This window comes from Lissotriton vulgaris, chromosome 2_1, assembly GCF_964263255.1.
Source record: "Lissotriton vulgaris chromosome 2_1, aLisVul1.2, whole genome shotgun sequence".
Lineage (NCBI taxonomy): Eukaryota > Metazoa > Chordata > Amphibia > Caudata > Salamandridae > Lissotriton > Lissotriton vulgaris.
The window spans coordinates 1,886,304,713-1,886,324,196 of NC_141687.1; positions in this window are offsets into that span (position 1 = coordinate 1,886,304,713).

Here is a 19,484-nt window from a genome sequence, read left to right on the forward strand (position 1 = left end):
ATCATGGTGGTACATATCTGACCCCAAAAGAAGCCCTGATGTCAATTGTAGTTCACAAATGACAGCCTTTATGTAATGATTTGGGACACATGTGAAATACAGATGAGTGGGATTCCGTACTATCTTTGACACACAGAAATTTCGGATAGGTGACACCCCAAACAGCCTCTCTGTACAGATGTGACACACTCACCATCTATGTTCAATTTTCGAGATTGTTAGCACTACATGCTGCACTTGCGCTTGTGAGCGTGATGTGCTTGTACAGGAATGACATGCATTCAGGGAATGTGTGTTGGAATTAATTTATTTGCACATGCTGTGCCTGAGGCCATTTTGTACTGTCCCATGATTGCTAAGGACTTTGACAATGTGACGTGCTCATGTGAAGAAATTGTCAATGATGGTGTTCCTACGGGCTATTCCTGCTGCACCTGTAGTGGAGTGTGGTCCACCTTCCTCATCTTCCTCATCATCATCCGGTGCATCTGGCACTTGTAGCCATGGGGCGTTGGTGCGTACACATATTTTGTGCAACACACAACATGCAACGATCATCTTGCACACAATGTCTGGGCTGTATAGGAGCCTTCCACCTGTGATGTCCAGGCACCTGAAACATGACTTCAACATGCCAAATGTGCGTTCCACGATGCCCCTGGTGCATTTGTGGGCCATATTGTACGGCCTCTGGGCCTATGTGTTTGGGGCTCGGAGGAATGTCATCATCCAAGGGCAGAGTGCATATCCTTGGTCACCTGCAGAGAGACATGAGTCAATAGTTGGTTCTGCATGATGTGTTGACAGGCTCACTGATTCATTGGTGTGTGATATGTTTGACTTAGTGATTCCTGTTTGACATTTACTGCTTGTAGCAAATGAGTGGCATCAATGTGTATTACGTAGCCTCACTGATTTGCCTCCCTCTCCCGAGCCTATATACTATTGTGCGCAGCGCGGTTGCATCACTTGCACTCCTACGGCACACCATTGTCATGGCTGTCTGTGCATGTCCACAAGTCGACAATGACACTGTGATGTTGTGCGTTGAAGGTGGGCAGCCACGTGTGTGTATGCCTATGGTAAGGATAGGGCAGACACAGATTTAGAGTTGATGGCTGGCTGAACTCGCGATACAGTTGAGGGTAGACCTTTGGCTTATGCTGTGGCAATAGCGCCACACACAACAGTTGGCATGTATGATCCCGGACCCCGAGCGGGCTTGTGCTCCCTCATTTACCCCTTCGGTCGAGCCCGCACTCCGGGGGCATGCTACATTGCAACATTGTCCATTGCGGGACGGGTGGCGCCGACACTATAACAGAGACACGTGCCTTACTTCCTTGGCAATGCCAAAACTTAACCATGCACAGAGCCCCTGGTTGATAAACCACACCCCTACCGTTATTGGTATTGTTAGGTGATTTTAAAAAGCGCGCAGCTGCCCCAGCAAAGGGGCATCCCGGCGCTGAAAGCAGTGTCAGAAAGGCAGCAGGACTAGCCCGTTGGAAACAGATGAGTTTTGGTGGCCTTGCCGAAAGGAAGCAGGCCATCCAGGCGACAGGTCTGAACAGGAAGAGAGTTCCACAGCTTAGCGGCCAGATATTGGAAAGACCGCCCCCCAATCTGAGACGTTTCACCTGGGGGACCAAAGCCAAGTATTGCTCAGCAGGGCGTAACTGGCATGTGGGGACATAAGGGACCAGTAGATTAGATAAAATCTCAGAGGATGAGAGTTTTAGGATTTTAAAAGTAAGACAGAGTGCCTTGAATTCAATCCTCTTAGGGACAGGTAGCTAGTGGAGACTCCGCATGGCGCCCGATGTGGAGCAGGTTCTAGGGAGCCTGAGCAGGACACGGGTGGCAGCATTCTGGACTCGCTGAAGGCGTTTCACCTCAAACTTATTGGCGCCTAACATTAAAGAGTTGGCGTAATCTAGTCACACCAGAATAGTCGCCTGGATAATCAATTGGCATGTGGCTGGGACAAAGAACCCCAGTATGGGCCTCAGACCCCATAGGAGTCCAAAACAAGTACCCGTGACCTTTTTGGTATGCTCCTGAAACCCAAGAGTGGAGTCAAACCAGATCCCTAGGTTCTTCACCACCGACTTAGGGGTGGGGGTACTACCCATGGACGTTGGCCACCACTGCGTGCTCCAGCTTTCTTTGTTGTGCCCCACCAACAGCACTTCTGACATGCTAGCATTAAGTTGAAGGCAGTTGGTGGTCATCCAGCATGCTACCGCCTCTAGCCCATTCTGGAACTGCAGAACTGTCCTACACTGGACTGTTGTACGCCAGTCCACTTCGCTTCCGTTTACAGGGGGGTAAGACAGAGCTACATGTCCCAAGTCTACCCCACTGCCTGAGGTGACGTAGTTGTGCCTGCCATACACAGCACTATGTTATGTGGTCGGGCCCGGGGCCTTCATGCATCCATAATGACCACACAGACACACTTAGATAGTTTGTGGAACTGGCTACGGGCATGTGCGCCCGGCCCCTTTCATTGCCAGGGCCACATGTCCAGTGACGCCTGTGCTGGATGGGTGTGGAGTGAATGTAAGCCAGCCCTCAGGGAGTGGTTGGTGCTGGCAACAACTACAACAGTGATCGGACAATCAGAAATTCAAAGTTCAAACAGCAATGGTCTATAACTTGAGCTGCACATAGTTAGTGGCCTAGAATGCACTGTGGACAGCACAGGCACACCGCTATGGGACGGTGACTTGCGGTGCACTGAGGTAGGTCCACGAGAGCTGAGCGGGTCCTCGTCGATGTCCAAGGTGAATGTCGCTGAGTGTTTCGGGGGACAGTGGAAGGTATTCCTTCATGACATGATGCAGAGTGCAGAACCAAGCAGAAACAGGCAATATGGAGGAGATGAATGCTACAGACTCATTCTTAACACCAGGTCAGTATCAGCTACATGATGATGAAGACAACCCCCAGGCCATATACTAAAACATAGAACCAAAGTTCAACCAGAGAGTGTCCATGAATTTCGGGGAACAGAGTTAGTGCCACCAGAGCTGAAAGGGGATGCAGTCTGCGATGAGGCCTGTACAATGATATAAACTCTGCCATAAATAAATCAAGGCTCAGTTACAAATGTGTGACCTAGTTGACTAGAGTGTAGGCCGAAGGCAGTAGTCATCAAGGGACCACAGACACGTGTCGTTGGAATGCTATGCACAGAGTTGGTGGCACCACATCGAAGGGAGTACAGTGATAGCAATCGTCCCATTAACATATGAACTCGGCAATCATGATATCAAGACACAGTTCCAAATGTGTGACCTACTAGACTGAAGTGTAGGCCGGAGGCAGTGGTGGAGTAGGCCAATGAGAAAGGAGTGCTGGGGTCCTGTGTCGCAGATGCCAGCGATGGTCTGAGGAGGCTTCTAAGGTTGCGGGCCTCGGGCTTGGAGATTGCACCAGCACGTGGTGGGCCCCCTTTGACATACGCCAGTGTTGGCAGGTGAGCAGTGAGGCCTGGTGTGCAGGAGTGGGCAAGACGGGTACCTGCGTCTGGGGTGCAGCAGGTGCACAGGATCACAGGCAACACCGGTCAAGGCGTCGGACTCGTGCCGGGATGAGAGGCGCTGCCCTGGCAGACACCTTGGCCATTCCAGAAGAGAACCATGCCCAGAGCTATGTACTTTTTACTCACAACCTTTGCTAGCCTGGCGTACACCGGGTCAGCCCACTCCGCTCACGCTTACAGGGGGGGGCGTAACAAGCTACATTTCCGTGATCTTACTCCACTCTACACCACTCCTCTCTACGCTATTCTACTGTACTCCACCCCAGTTCATGCCAGTCTTATGTAAATCTCAAGTCTATGCTACTCTACTCTTCCCAGCTCAACTCTACCACTCTTGCCGCCTTCGCACATGCCTGGTTCCCACCTCTCCCCACAATCAGCAACTCTCAAGTTAGTTATTGTGTGGCTGAGGTGTCATGCCGTTGATGGCTTATGTACATGGCTAGCCCAGGTTACTACAGTAAGTTGTGCTGTTGTGTCTGGTAGGTGGTCATGTTGATTGGCATGTTGTATGTGAGTTTGTCATGTGTGCATCCCTTGAGTTGTGAGTTGCTTGATTGTGGAGTTAAGTTGTGTGGTGTGTTCATTTGGTACTTACCAACGAGCAATGCATTTCCACAGGTGCCAGCCTCAAAAGGCTGGTTGGTGATGGACTGTCATAAGATGAAGGAATCATGCACACTGCCTGGGTAGTTGGCGATGACATTGGTGAAGAGTCCCCGGTGGTCCACTATTGCCTGCACATTGATGTAATGCGTGTGCTTTCTGTTGCGGTAATTGTGTGCAGTGTCGGCAGGGGGCACAAGTAGGACATGTGTACCGTCAATTACCCCCAACACGTGTGGGAACCCGCCTATGGTGTAGAAGTCTTGCTTGGTCTCCAGCTGTTCCTGCACAGTGTGGGAGAAGTGAAGGTGCTGGGATACCAAGCTGATGATGGCATCCAAGACAGTTGTGATGAACTTTGATAGGGCTGGCTGTGAAACTCCTCCAACTCTGGCAGTTGTTGGTTGGAAGGTACCAGAGGCCAACAGGTGCTACAAAGCCAGCAGCTTTGTCTGCGGAGGGATGTTGTTTGTGCGCTGTGTTGGTACCGTCAGCCTGTGGGCAATGATAGTCAGGATGCAGAGGATGGTTGTCCTTTTGAGCCTGTTGTCGGCAATGACATCCGCTGGTGTTAAGTCTGAGAGGCTGGTGCATTTTCTGCAGGTCCGCTGTCTTTGTCTGTGCTGCCTCTTTGGTAGTCCGGGGGGGGTGGCGGATGGAGTCCGGGGGCCTGGGGGTGCTGGCAGCAGGTGTTGTGCCCTCTTGGGGCTCTGAGCTGCATGATCAGTAGCTCCATGGCATCTGTTGTTCTTCAGGTGAGGCTCTGGGCTGGGCTCCCTTTTTATGGTGCAGGTTGTCGTCCGACCTCATACCAGGTAGGAGCAGGTGTTAAATCCCTGCTGCTAACACGCCTTATCACATGTTTTGAGATCTTATTGCCGATCTGGCTGGTCTTTGAGAATGTTGCAAAGTGGTGTTGTCGCTGCTTTTTGCACTGGAACGCCTACTCTGCATATCATTAGCATTAGTTGCTGTGTCATCTGTGGAAAAGTTTTTTGCAGCTGCTACCGCAGGAAAACTGGTGATATTAGCTGTTAGCACCAGCTTGTGAATAGGGCGATAACTTTATTGCCACTTTGGCTGCGATAAAGTGCAGATAACTCTGCGATAAGTACTTGAGAATATGCCCCAAGATTGCCAAAGCAATATCTAACCTTCCCTTTTGTCAAGCCCCTGAAAGGATGGTTTCCCAATGGAATTTTATAAATGAACCAAAACTGAACACTAGGGGGCATATTAGCAACAAATAGCGATAATTATTGCTAAATATGCTTAGCGCATTTTTTTTATCGCTGGATATTATTGCAGAGTTAACGTGCAAATAGCAATGTTTATCTCCAAAGCGATACCATATCCGGCGATAGCGGCTCAATGCGTGAATATCGCTGGAAATCCAGCGACATTCAGGCATCATCGCTAATGGGGACTTAACCTGAATATTCAGCTCCCATTGGATGTACAGGTTAAGAAGTGGTCTGAGCAGGCGTTAGGTTTTAGCGATAATCGTACTTATCGCAAGTTTTTTTATTGCTTCGCCTGCCTTGCTAATAGGCGATAGCTGTGTTAGCAACTGCTTTCAGTCGCTAACAAGTTGGGTACGCCCACTATGCATGCCATTAGCGATAAATATCGCTGACAGGCAAAGCAACCCCAAACCAGTAGCTATCGCCTACCAGCTGTTACTAACTGCTGTTAGCGAAGGCTTGCTAATAGGGCGATAAAAATATTGCCGCTTTGGCGGGAAAAAGTCCAGCTAAAGCCGCGATATCGCCCTTGCTACTATGCCCCTAGATTCTTTGTACCAAATATATGAAGAGGCAGGACTGACCGGCAGTCTATCGTCTCGATCTAATAGAGCTCTGATAACAATCCCCCTGAAATTAGGTAAAGACAATTTATTATATTGCATCTGTCATCTGATATTCCTTCTCAACCTGGATGTAAAAATCTTAGCAGTGATATTAACAGCTAACTCAAACATATCATTCCCACACGTATGTAAAGGTCTTCAACATGACTGATTGGAATTACCTCTTCTACATCCCTCAAAGGTTTGGTCAAGGAGATGAGTTTATAGCTAAGTTTAATTGTGGAGAATTCCAGGAGGATTCCAGTCAGATCCTTTACAGGTTTGAAGGGGAACACACCAAGGATGCCCATTGACACCATTTTCATTCCTTCTGGAGCCCCTTGCAGTGGCTGTACATTACTCAAAGGAGATAACTTGAATCCATACTCCAGAAGGACCTTTAAAACACTTTTGTACTCAGATGACATGTTTCTCAAACTTGTGGATCTGAACGTATCCCTCCTAGCCCACATATTCTTGAGCACATAATTTGTGGAGATATTAGGGTATAAAATTAACTGGGAAAAAAGCAAAGCACTACCCGTGTAATGGGTTATGAAAAAAGTGTCCATCATTTGCTACAATTTCCAATGGACATACGAGTAACTGAAGTATCAGGGAGTGTACATTAACAGAGGGCTGGAACTTATGTTTTCTGTTAACATTGAGCTACTAGAAGCCAAAGCCAAACCAAAAAATGCAAAATGGTCAAAACTAGGGGTGGGCGGAATTTGCATAATCGCGTTACGCAAATCTCCGCGAAACAGTAAATACTCCGCGAACATGAAGAAATTCTGCTAACACGCGGAATTGCTTGTTCGCGATGCTTTTTTCCTGTTCACAAATGATGTTTGCCTGCTCAAGGGGAAATATCTCGCAAACATGCATTTTGAGAACGCGAACAAGCAAAAAAGTTAGCGAAGTTGCGGAACGCAGAATTTTGGGCAATTTTGCGTTCTTCGCGGAAGGCGAAATTACTCAAATTACATGAGCGGAATGGAATTTACCACCGAGGCCTAGTCAAAAATACACTTGGCTCTATGGAAACAAATACAAGTGGTGAAAATGGTGATGATCTCCAGATTCACATATGTGGCAGGCATTTTACCACTACCAACAAAACTCTCACAGTTAAGAACCATTGATAAAGGCATCAAGTCTTTCATTTGGGGTGCTATAAAACCGGAGTTAAAAGTCTCCAAATTTAATAGCTCTCAGGGATTATGGCAACATCAGTCTTCCGTGTGCAGAACATTATCAAACAGCCTTGCAATTGTCAAAACGAATTGAGTTCAAAGCCATGATATTAGCTTATCGCTCTACTCAGGGAAAGGGGTCTGCCCATCTCAGAACCATTCTCCATCCTTACTGTAACAGCAGAGCCCTCCGCTCCAATTCTAAACATCTATTGGCCATCCCAAGATTTAAAAAAGCTTGTGCTGGAGGGAAAACAATCGAGCTAAGAGCCGCCCTTCGTTGGAATAAATTGCCTATGGGCCTACGTTCTATCAAATCTGAGCCAGAATTCCGTTGGGCGTTGAAAACTCACCTTTTCTGCCTATACATTTTTGCCTTCTGGGACTAGCTGTTAATCATGTAGCGCCGGGACACCCCGTTGGGGTAGCTGCGCGCTTTATAAGAGACACAATAATAATATTAATAATATTATCCTACAAGTGGTCACATTCCAATGACCCCACTTAATGGGATACCATTTGTAGTGTCTTGCAAATTAGAAATGATGGAACCCTTTTGGCCTCAGATGGACTCCGTAGAACTGTGACATAAGTTTGAGAGTGAAATGTACTGAAGGCTGATTTAGAATGTTGAGTTCGCAATTACACGAAGAAGAATAAAGACGTGTATTACCAAGCTCCATGAGTGATGTAGCCCTTTGCAGATACCCAGGCTGGAGAGGACAGTACAACTGGTGATGAGTAAGGGAATAAGTAACTCGAAGATCAACAGTGCTCTTCCGGACAATTTACCAAGATCCAAGCAAACTGCTTGTGCTTGCCACATGAGTTGCAGTCGAAATGAGGAACCGACGCTTAACACATGTGGAGTCAAAGCACAACTCCAGCCACTGTAAAGAAGTTAAAATCTATGAAAACATCACAAAGAATTACTTGTATAGATGACTGAGAACTTGCTGGTTAAATTATATGTAAAGGTACTGCGCTGCTAGGCAATTTACAGTAATATGCAATGCAAAGCATGAAGTGCAAAGAGACGCCTAAGAATAAAAGTTATTTACTCACCAGAACCTGAGTAAAGTGAGCTGATATGACCTCATGGCCAGGTGCCGCAACCCAAGTAGCACAGAGGTTGTGGGGAGTAAGCTGGTGACACTCCTAAATGACCAAAGATATTTGCAGATCTGTGGAAGGTAGAGAGAATGGAGGCAAAGACTTAGGGCATAATTTCAAAAGTCATCACGGATGATCCAGAGGCCAGCATGTTGCAAATTTTACAAAGATATGAGAGGGACCCCTAGTGCGACCAAGGGAATAGAGGTACAATACCAAACACAAAAAGATAATTCCCTTGATTTAGATATGTCTATGTAGGTTACAAGTTTTTGAAACACACTTCAATATGTTCAAAGTACAATAGAAACACATAAGAAACACATGTTACATTTTTTTCAAAAATTTTTGAAGCTAAATAACACTGACATGAGAAATTGCATATATAGTTTATTTTATTGCCAAATTGGCTAAAATCATTAAAAAAAGGAGTTGTTTTAACTTTGTATACACCAGAAATATTATACAACAAAGAAACAACTGTTGAGTCAATACATCCAATACATTCGTAATCACACTTTTCAAATAAACAGTAAAAAAGTTTTTTTATAAAAAAGGTTTGTTAAACCTGCATAAAAAAGAGACATATTTCACATACATTGATTATGACCTGCATAACCAAGGACAATGAGACAACATAAGTTCAACACGACATAAACCTTGTCTGATCTATTTGCACATTGATATTAAACCAACAGAGGTCAATCTATTAACTTAAATTTTGCACCCTCCTTCTGGTTTTTAGTCAATTGTGCTCCTTGTGCGTCTACGCGTTTCGGCGGATTCTCCTAAATTAACACCGCCTTTTTCAAGACAATAACTGGTACATAGCTGTCTCTCAGAACTTCCTCAAACTGTTCCTTCCTCTCCTTATTGGTTGCCCTTGAGGAAAAAGAAATTGGGTTGATTTGCATGAACGAAGATTCTCCTTTAAATTTTCATAAAGACCTTCACTCAAATATTCCCTATCTCAGGTGTGACCCTTACGATCCAGCTGTCAGTAATATGCTGGTATCAGGATAGACCTGTTGTTGTAGCGTGTCGCTAGTTGTGCTCTCCCAGGTGCACTCTGGTCGTTATCACCTCCGTGCTGCTCTTGCCGAATGTAGTTTTGAAATAATTTTAATGGTCCTTCGTTATTCACTCTGTACGTGGCCTGGGCATGTAGTTTCCGTCTTGATATCAACTCCAAACTGCCTGCCAGTCAGCCTAACGTCCCGGATACCGTGATTGTCCGGGACGTTAGGCTGACTGGCAGCCAGTTTGGAGTTGATATCAAGACGGACAAACCTTTTTTATAAAAAAACTGTTTTACTGTTTGTTTGAAAAGTGTGATTACGAATGTATTGGATGTATTGACTCAACAGTTGTTTCTTTGTTGTATATTATTTCTGGTGTATACAAAGTTAAAACAACTCCTTTTTTTAATGATTTTAGCCAATTTGGCAATAAAATAAACTATATATGCAATTTCTCATGTCAGTGTTATTTAGCTTCAAAAACATTTTGAAAAAAATGTAGCATGCGTTTCTTATGTGTTTCTATTGTAGTGTGTTTTAAAAACTTGTAACCTACATAGACATATCTAAATCAAGGGAATTATCTCTTTGTGTTCAGCATGTTGTAAGACCTTCAAAATGGCTCACATGAACTGATTAAAGAAAAACCACCAAGGGAGCCGGAGAGAGCTCCACCCTCAATATCAACCACTCCAAAAAATGTTTACAATGCTGTCCCTTTCCTGAAAACACCACAATACCACCTAAAAGCTACATATTGGAGATAGATGGACTGCTTGGACAGAGACATTTGATGATTTAATTGAAGAGACTAATAACAAAAAGATTATCAAGTATCTCAAAAATCTTGCTGGTGATGGTGTAAAAGAAGAATGCTGCAAACCAACTTAAAAGTCACATATCGTCGAATTAATGAAGTGTTGAATCGCAAGTTTAATCCATTGCCAAATGTTGATCACGAAAGATACACCTTCAACCAGGAATGATCGAAAGATGGTAAAACCATTGATGAATTTCTGGAGAGACCCAACACACTCATCAGACATTGTAAGTTCAACAAATTTAATGATGAGGAAGCTATGCATCTGAAAGTTATTGATGGGTGCTTGTCAGATTCCTTCAGACGGCGAATGCTGAGAGAAACTCTTGGTTTTTAGTGAGTGTTAATGGCTGCCAAAGCTGAAGAACATGAAGCAAAGTTAAAGAACGTGAAGATAGACAAATTGCTGCTATGGATGCCAGAGGTGCCCAGAATGAATCAGTCATGAGTGTAAAACGTAAGCTGAAGCCAGCGACTGGAGGATACAAGGTGATGTCTGCCTGTAGAAAGATGTTGTGTTTTAGATGTGGATTTTCATTTCCACAGGAAGGTAAATGTCCCACTCTCAGAAAGATTTGTAAAGGCTGTGGAAATTAGAACCATTTTGTGACAGTTTGTAAAGCCAAGTAAAATGCAATTGTGTCATGGCGTGAAAAAAAATGGTGACCAAAATAATCCAGAAACAATGTTTGACATGCACCCACAAGTGCAAGCATTGACATCAGTTAAGACAAATTGACACAGAACAATACTGATCATCATCTAAATCATTGTCAAACAGTTCCTCTGTATCAATGTCACATGAAAGTGAGGAAAATCATTGTGCCATGTTGATGTTTACCTCAGAAAAGCATGCGCAGGTTGGACTAGCCGCTTGTGAGGAGCCATGTCAGTCAAAGAAAGATCAATATGCCACGGCACCGAAGTTATTCAAACATTGTCCTAAAATTAAACTGAAAGTAAATCGTTGGTGGCAGTGGTGCATCTATAAACTTTATGTCTGCGGAGAAATACAAGAAATGATCTCCATTACCGCAACTTACGACATCAAAAACCAAAGTGTATTAATGAGCTGCATCTATGCCCTTAAAAAGTCAAGGTTCGTTTGTAGCAACAATGAAACACAAGGAAAGGAAGGTACCAGCACTTATCCATGAGCTTCAAGGCTCAGCGTCCAGTGCTTCTCTACTCAGTTTCAGCACAGCCACTGATTTGGAACTAAGTTCTGTGAATTACAGGAATGCTCACCGTAACATAGTAAGTCAGTTCCCTTTGTTATTTCATGGTTTGGGAAAATTTAAGACTATGAAAGTGAAGTTGCATATTAATGAGGATGCCCGTCCTGTTGGTCAAAGACATAGACAAATTGCTTCTCATGTGTATGAAGCTGTTGAGAAAGAACTTGAATCGTTACCTAATCATGATATTATTGAGAGTTCCACTGGTCCAACGCCATGGGTTTCTCCTAGAGTAGTAGTGCCCATAAAGGAAAGTGAAGGAGCTGCACACATATGCGTTGACATGTGGCAAGCTAACAAGGAAATTGAATGAGAACAGCATCCAGGTCCGTACATTGCTGACATGATAACACAATTAAGATCTTCTCTCGTCTTGATTTTAATAACAGTTCTCATCAGTTAGATCTTGAGGAAGATTGCAGGTATGTTACAAACATTTCTACACATAAATTGATACTTGTATAGCGCACTACTCACCCGCAAGGGACTCAAGGCGCTTGTACGAATACCGCTGTGGAACCCATCCTGGCTTTCCCTGTGAGGCGTCCACTCCTGGGCACCCCCAAGGTGGAGGCTAGGCATCCTTAGCGTTGTGGGGGCCGTGTGGAGATTAAGCAAGCTATTGCCCAGAGTTGCAGAGTGGGACTCCATGATTGGAAAAGGCACCGAGGCGATAATTATCAGGTCCGTGGAATTTTTAGCCCAAGACCCGCCGAGGCGGGGAATTGAACCCTGGTCCCGGGCTAGACCTCTGCATCAGGGTCTGCCGCTCTAATCATTGCGCCACACTTCTCATATGGTCTATTTCAGAACAAAAGCTTAAGGGCCAGATGTAGGTAAAACCGAAATACTGAGTTCTTAATAGCAAATGTTACCGATTAGTTATTAAGAACTCGGTATTTCAGATGTAGATAAAAAATCGCTAAAATTTAGCGATTCGGTAAAAGTCACTAATAAAAATACTGATTCCTCTTTACCGATTCGGTAATTAGCAAATCCGGTATTTTGAAAAATCGCTAACCCACTTCTAGAAATAGTCAGTATACCAGATAGGACAGAGATGACTAGCCAATCCCTCAAGTATATATTTCTTGTGTTGCATTCTTTTGAGGGGGCATACTTGAGGTAGAACCTCCATCACTCTCTACTTTGGCATTTATGGTGATGGATATCCCATCCGCCAAAATATAAATCCCATTATATCCTATGTAAGTAAGTTGCCTTTATTGTATATGGTTAATTGAAACCATTTACAAAGTTCATTTTAATAACTCAGTTCTGTAAAATCATTCAGTATACTAAACGTTCATAAAAAGATAAATAAATACGTAATACAAAAAAGTGTAACATTTAAAGTTTAAGTTTTGGCCGGCAGGGAAAGTCATCTCGATCTAGTTACCGCTTCATCAGGGGCTTGGATTACATAGTCCTTTATTCTCAGCCAGCTGTAAGGACTGTGCAACCTTTTCCAGTTTGTTTTCTACCAGGGTTAGAAATGTCACTAGCTTACAATTTAGCTGTGTGTCATCTGATTTGAATCATGCTATCACTCCTTGTCGCCATGTACGAATCCTGAGGAGGTTGAATTCTGGTTTGAGTATTCAAGCCCTTTCTTGCTTTAAATACATACAGGTGCAGATCAAGTGTGCCATTTCCTCCGTTACATTATTACACAGGCAACAGTTAGTTGCAGTTTGCCCCCTCTGCCATGGTGGAAGATGCAGGATAAATGGAAGTTTTCCCAGTCAATGTTTAAGGAATTTTTCTTTTGTGTAGTTTGAATGACCCAAGCTGAAGTAAATTTATGGGCCAAGTATTTTATAGCCATTGATGGTCATCCATGCGTGGCTAGTTTTTGCAAAGGTGGCTTTATCATCTATTACGGAGAGGCTCCTAATGGTCATTCGCACTACTTTTTTAAATATGCATGGGTGGTTGGTGTATCCCAGAGTTGGTTGCAAGATTACTTTTTAAATAATTTCTGGCCGCCGATATTGACCCATGCTGTAACTCCTTCCAGAGTGGATGGTTTAAAGTATTCAGAGGCATTTCTGATTTTATGCAGGATGTTAGGTAGGATCCCTGTCTTGCTAGGTGTTGATTGGAGAGCCCAAATTCCAGTCTAATCTAAGTTGGTATGTTGAAGAGATAGGCTCTGATGATAGTGCTGTCTATAGTTTTAGAGTCTTTTCATCTATGAGCTTTGCTTCCATATGAGATGGCAGGTATGATTTTGGCTTGAGTCACCTGAAGTAAAGGAGAGAGCCTGGGGCCTATCAACTTAGATGTTAGTTGTTTCAGAGATGTTGCTAAGGCCAGTCCTTTCCTTCTGATTGTTTCAAGCAGACTGACAAATTGTCCGCCGTTATTAATGTTTTTGCCTTTTTGAAGTTTGATCAATTCTGAATATCAATGTTTCCCAGATGCCAGGCAAGGGATCTTTTTGAAGTTCTTTTTATAGACATAGTTTTAGTTTTATCAAGAATTACTTCCAAGACTTTTTCTGTGGCATAGCTCTGTAACGCGTTCAGGAGGTGGTGCATGCATACTTGCGTGTGGCTAATCAGGACCACATCATCTGCATATAAGATGCTGGACTAGGCCTTGCCACCTATTCTTAGAGCATGTGCATTACATGGATTAAAAAATTACCGTATGGGATTTATATTTCAGTGGACTGTTGTGACAGAGTAACCTTTCCGAAAAGATCTAAATCAGGCCCTTAGATTTCAGGTGTAACGATAGACTTTAGGTCTAAACTTAAACCCAGGTATAAACTTAAACTTTTGGTTTAGCTTTACCTTTGTGATTTGGACTCAGAATCTATAGCAGTCAGGTGTACAGGTGGAAAATATACTAACAAGTTCTTCTGTGCTCAGACTAACTCAGCGTACAATATATTTACTGATGGTACCATTGCAGCAGTGTGTGAGGCTGTGTGTGTTGCCATTAGCAGTGCATTATATGTGGTTACTATTTTATCTGAAACTTTATTTTGCCTTACAGTTTATGTTCTGATGTGCTGGTTTTTAATATTAAAATCAAAAGGCATTTTGACATGTGAGGGTGGAGCTGGGTGGCAATGTCACCCATTCGTGTGACATTAGGACAAGGAAAGACATGATTCCAATTGTTTTCTACTATGCGATATTTCATGTTTTACACTCAGAGAAACGCTGACATTCACTAGGGTGAGGTCCCTATTAATTACTATCAGAAATTCACAGGACTTCAGTCACTGGGGAGTATTGGCGGGTCCTAGCCGAGCAGGGGGAATATTTTCGACATACTAATTCGCCTCCACAATGGTAATTAATGCCCAAGTGAGATGGGGTTCTCACGGACAGAAAACGTATCGAATTCCAGTGAACAGGGGCGTCCGTGAGGGCTGTGTATGAGCTCCCACCCTATTCTCTTTGTATGTGAATGGGGTGGTTGAGCATTTGCAAAGAATACCATCTGATGCTCCTGCCCTGGCGGATGAAAGAATCCCTGCACTCCTGTTCGCTGACGACACCCTCCTCATCTCAAAGACCCCGAAGGGCCTGTAGACCCTTCTAGACAGTTTTCAATCATTTTGCACCATGAGAGGGCTGGTCAGCAACACTTCAAAAACAAAGTTCTTAAAACTGAACCCACCAAGGTCATTTAGGGATTCCCCCTCATTGAATGAAGTCTCACTAGAGAGGGTCACTACATTTGCATCCGCATCACTGATTCCATGCTCTGGAGGTCCCACACAAAAAAAAAGGCTCCGGAACCACAAAAGGGTTTTGGGGGCAATACTGAAAGAACATCGCTCCTCATCGAGCAGACCAATTGCCCCCGCCCTCACGATATATAAAGCCAGAGCAGTCAGTTCGGCCCTTTATAGTGCCGAACTGTGGGGCTTCACTAATGTAGAGGAAATCGTCAGATCAGAAAATAAATTCCTGAAAGAATTGATGACGATCACCCAAAGGACTCCCACTAAGCCTCTATTGTAAGATCTAGGTTGCCACCCGTTCAGAGATATTGCCAGACTCCGTCCCCTTCTGCTGTGGGCCCGCCTCTGGCGTACACCAGAGCTGTCAAAATACGCAGCAGGGCTAAACGAAATAATGGATCGGCATGGGTGGCACAGGATTGGATGGCTAAAAGATGTCAAAAAGCTTTTGTTCGATCTCGACCTCAGAGAGGAATGGCAAAACAGAACCTCCCCGCCCAAGGCACAACTCAAGAAGGCCTACTGGTTGTGGGTTAGCAAAATGGCTTCCTTACTCCCAAAACAGGTAGATTGACAGAGGAGTTTATGCAGTACAAGCACTCTACCTGTTTAGAATCCTATCTAGATACCATACAGAAACCATATGTTAGGGCTCTCTACCTTCAGTTCAGGGTAGGTTCACTGCTCACTGCCCACACGAGAACAAACTACAAAATGGAGGCCCCCTTATAAGACACCTGCTTCCTGTCCAAGCTGTGAGGCTATTCTTGAGTCAATTGTGCATATCATGTTTGTATGCCCAGCTTACAAAGTACCGAGAAATAGCTGGCTAAAACCAATCTGTAATCAATTGGGCACTCGTAGCTATCATGCTGCTTTGCGTATTTTGAGATCTGACGCTCTGGAACTTTATGTTTGTGGATTGGCCACATTTTTTAAATGGAAATGGAGCATTAGACTAAGACATTTGATGTTAATTTTTAATCTGCACTGTGGTCATGCGCCTGCTGATTTTATTTTACTATGTTTTTATATACTGAAATAGCTACTTTTATTTATTTTTTTCTCTCTTTTTAAATGAATTTGAGATAATTGATTATGGCATCCCAACTTATGACAAAATGCATTTTATCCAATTTGTTTAAATTGTATCTGAAACTTGCAGCTTTTAAGATATGTATTATCGAAATAAAGCTATTTTGACTGACTGACAAATATTAAAATCAAAAGGCATTTTGCAATGTGAGGGTGGAGCTGGGTGGAAATGTCAACCATTCGTGTGACATTAGGACAAGGAAAGACATGATTCCTATTGTTTTCTACTATGTGATATTCCATGTTTTACACTCAGAGAAACGCAGACATTCCCTAGGGTGACGTCCCTATTAATTACTATCTGAAATTCACAGGACTTCAGTCACTGGTGAGTATTGAAAATGCTCGTATTTGCTGCACATTGTTCCGAATGTTTTGATTGCATTCGTGACTTTGGGTCCCCTGTGTGCAATTTTCCGTCCGTCGCCCAAATATAGCGTCATCGACGATTGACCTGCAGAAGACCAGTGTGAGAAATCACACAGTAACGTTCTATCCAGGGCACAAGTCCTAATAAAAGAAGTGGGGAGACGCTGACGTCACAACAGGAAGTAACTTCACGAAAGGTGGCTTGCACCATCAGACTCATTGCCAATGCCTCCCCTTGCACACCCCTTAGATGCGATTGCATCAGAGAAGTCAGCGTGTGAGCAGCGTTCTGAATGAGCTCCGAACTCGCCCCAGAGAGGCCAAAGAGTGAATGTGTGGCTCCATTTGCTCCAGTAATCGAGCGCCTGGTAAAAATAAGTGGGGGGACGCCGCCCACCCCCGTGGTACAGGGCCGGACTGGCATTTGCGGGAACCGGGCATTTCCCCGGTGGGCTGGAGGGGTATGGGCCGGTTTTGTGGCAGCAGGGAGCCGCTTTTCTTACAGAGTGCCGATTTTGTAGCAGCGCTGCAAAATCGGCCCTCTGTAAGAAAAGCTGTAGCAGTGCTTTGCGGGTAACAACCCCCTCCCCTCCTGTTACCAGGGCCGGTGGAGAAGCAACCTGCCAGGGCTGGTTGCTGGTCTCAGTCCGGCCCTGCCGTGGTACCCCGACTCGAGCCCTGGGTCTATAACCTTGTTCTACCCAAGTTTAGAAATAATTTGAGGGCTGTTCATTCGCAGTCTGTCCACGTGACCAGAACGTGTTAATCAAGCCGACGCACGCACGGACACTTTTGCTCTCATCCCTATGCAACTTGCTGAATCTGGCCCTGTGCGGCATGTATGGCTCAAAAGGAAGCCGCGTTTAGTCAATGGTCGTTCAGAAAGCAGAGCATTCCTGGTGTCTAATGCTGACCTTTCCTTAGCTACACATATTCAGAACAATTAAAGCCCCCTTTAGTAGGTTACCCTCGAGCCCTGTGCGGGGCGTGACCTGCCAGGCCCCAACTGCTGGCAGCGTCAAGAACACCTGACTCAGCGCTTCTGCATCCGCCCACAGTGGATGCCCACGGAGAGTTCGGAGTTTGTTCTCAACGCATCAATAGTGCGACTCTGGGAAATAATCCGTTCGCTCGCTGTGCAGAAAAGTTTCAAAGAACAAAGGCATCCTCCGAATAGAATGTTCATGAAAGTTGCCTAATTGTGCATGAAAACCAAGTATTTTGAAACCCATGCCTGTGCATTTTGACACATTTCCTCTTTGATGTCTGCAGCACACATCAGCATCTTGGTCATTTGACCTGCCTGCCAGGAGGCGGTTTCATTGTTTTTTTACATTCCCGCATCAGCAGTGGAAGCAAAGCTTTGCTTGCTGCTGACATAGGGTTATTTTCTGTTTTGCTGTGAAAGACGAAAGGAGAACGTTAACAAAGATATTGCTTAAAAACTAACTTCTTATCGTCGGCAGCATTTCTACTCTTCAAGGAAAACCAACCTTCCCCTCGACACATGCGATTCATGCAGCATTTCATTCAGCTCTTCCATGCTTATGTGCAGATTTTTGACAGCTGCGAACTAAATAAGGACCACTGCCTGCTGCCGGCTCAGAACACTTCTAAGACAGATGGGAAAAGTAATGCCAAGCAAAGTTTTCGAAGTATACATTTTCTTTCTTGGTGTTATGCTTTTCTGGGTGGTGTTTAATGGAAATTGCAACTGCTCCCTGCAGATCCTGTTTCTCTTAAAGTACAATGGGAAAAGGTATCTTACTTGTAATTCGGTAGCATTCTGGACAGTACAAGGCTAAAGTTGAAATGTCGTTCTTAGTTGTATTGCATTCATCAGAACAAACCACGATAAATGTAATAGGCTGGTCAGTGTACCACCAAGAAAACTGATCTGGGGGAAGGGACTGATTTGGAGACAGGGTGTGGCGGATGTCTCATCCACTGTATAGCAAATGTATTATAGCATGTGGCACTTGAAATAAGGCAGACAGGATATCTGTCAAGTTTGTGAGGGAGAGTATCTTGTACGAAAAACTCTAACTTAGACCCAGAGGTTGTAAACCCAAGCAGAAAGGAGAAAGTGCAAGACCCAATCGTGAAACATTTGTAATAGAATTCAATTTGAGGGCAAATCACAATCAACCCTCCTAGCAGAACACAAAAAGTTATCTACAAAGGATCCAGCAATAAATCGCAGACAAACTATCAACTCACGCTGCAAAATTGAGACGCTCATTCAGATGGAGTATTTCACACACGTGTAAGCAGCATGTCCAATTCTATGTCAGGACAGGAGGCTCCGATTATGCTTAGTCATTTCTTTATTAGAAATGCTCAGCAGCCAATAGAAAAACAGTATATAAAAATAAAACTACAATACCCATGAACCTCTGGGTATCACATGACATCATAGAGTCACTGGTATAAAAGGTCCCATAGAGAATACTAAATCCTCTTTCTTTGCTGCTCCGCAGCCAGTTAAGTGCATATCTACCTTTTATTCTCTGTATTATTGATTGATTCTGGCATTGTACCTGTGTTTACTGTTTGACTGCTTTGCATCGCGCTTGGTTGCCGCTTTGCTGGCACTTTGCGTCTGATTGTTTCTGCCGGTTTCATCCCCGTATCTTTGCAGGTCGGGTCGGCCGCATATTGCCCTTGGTTTCTGTTTCCCTTGTCTGCTGCGTATTGTTTGAGGAGCCGCGTTCGCCTCCTCGGGGCAGGCGCTCCGCGCCCGCACCTTTTCTTTCTTGTGGAGCGGGAGACCGGGGCAGAGAAGCTCAAGCTCTGTGCGCAAGAGCTTCTCCTATATTTCTGTCAGGCGGCCGGACCGCGCATGCGCGGTGGCCATTTTTTTGGGTGTTTGATCGGCGTAACCGGCACCGGAGAATAATTAAACGCAGCGTTTTCACCCTTT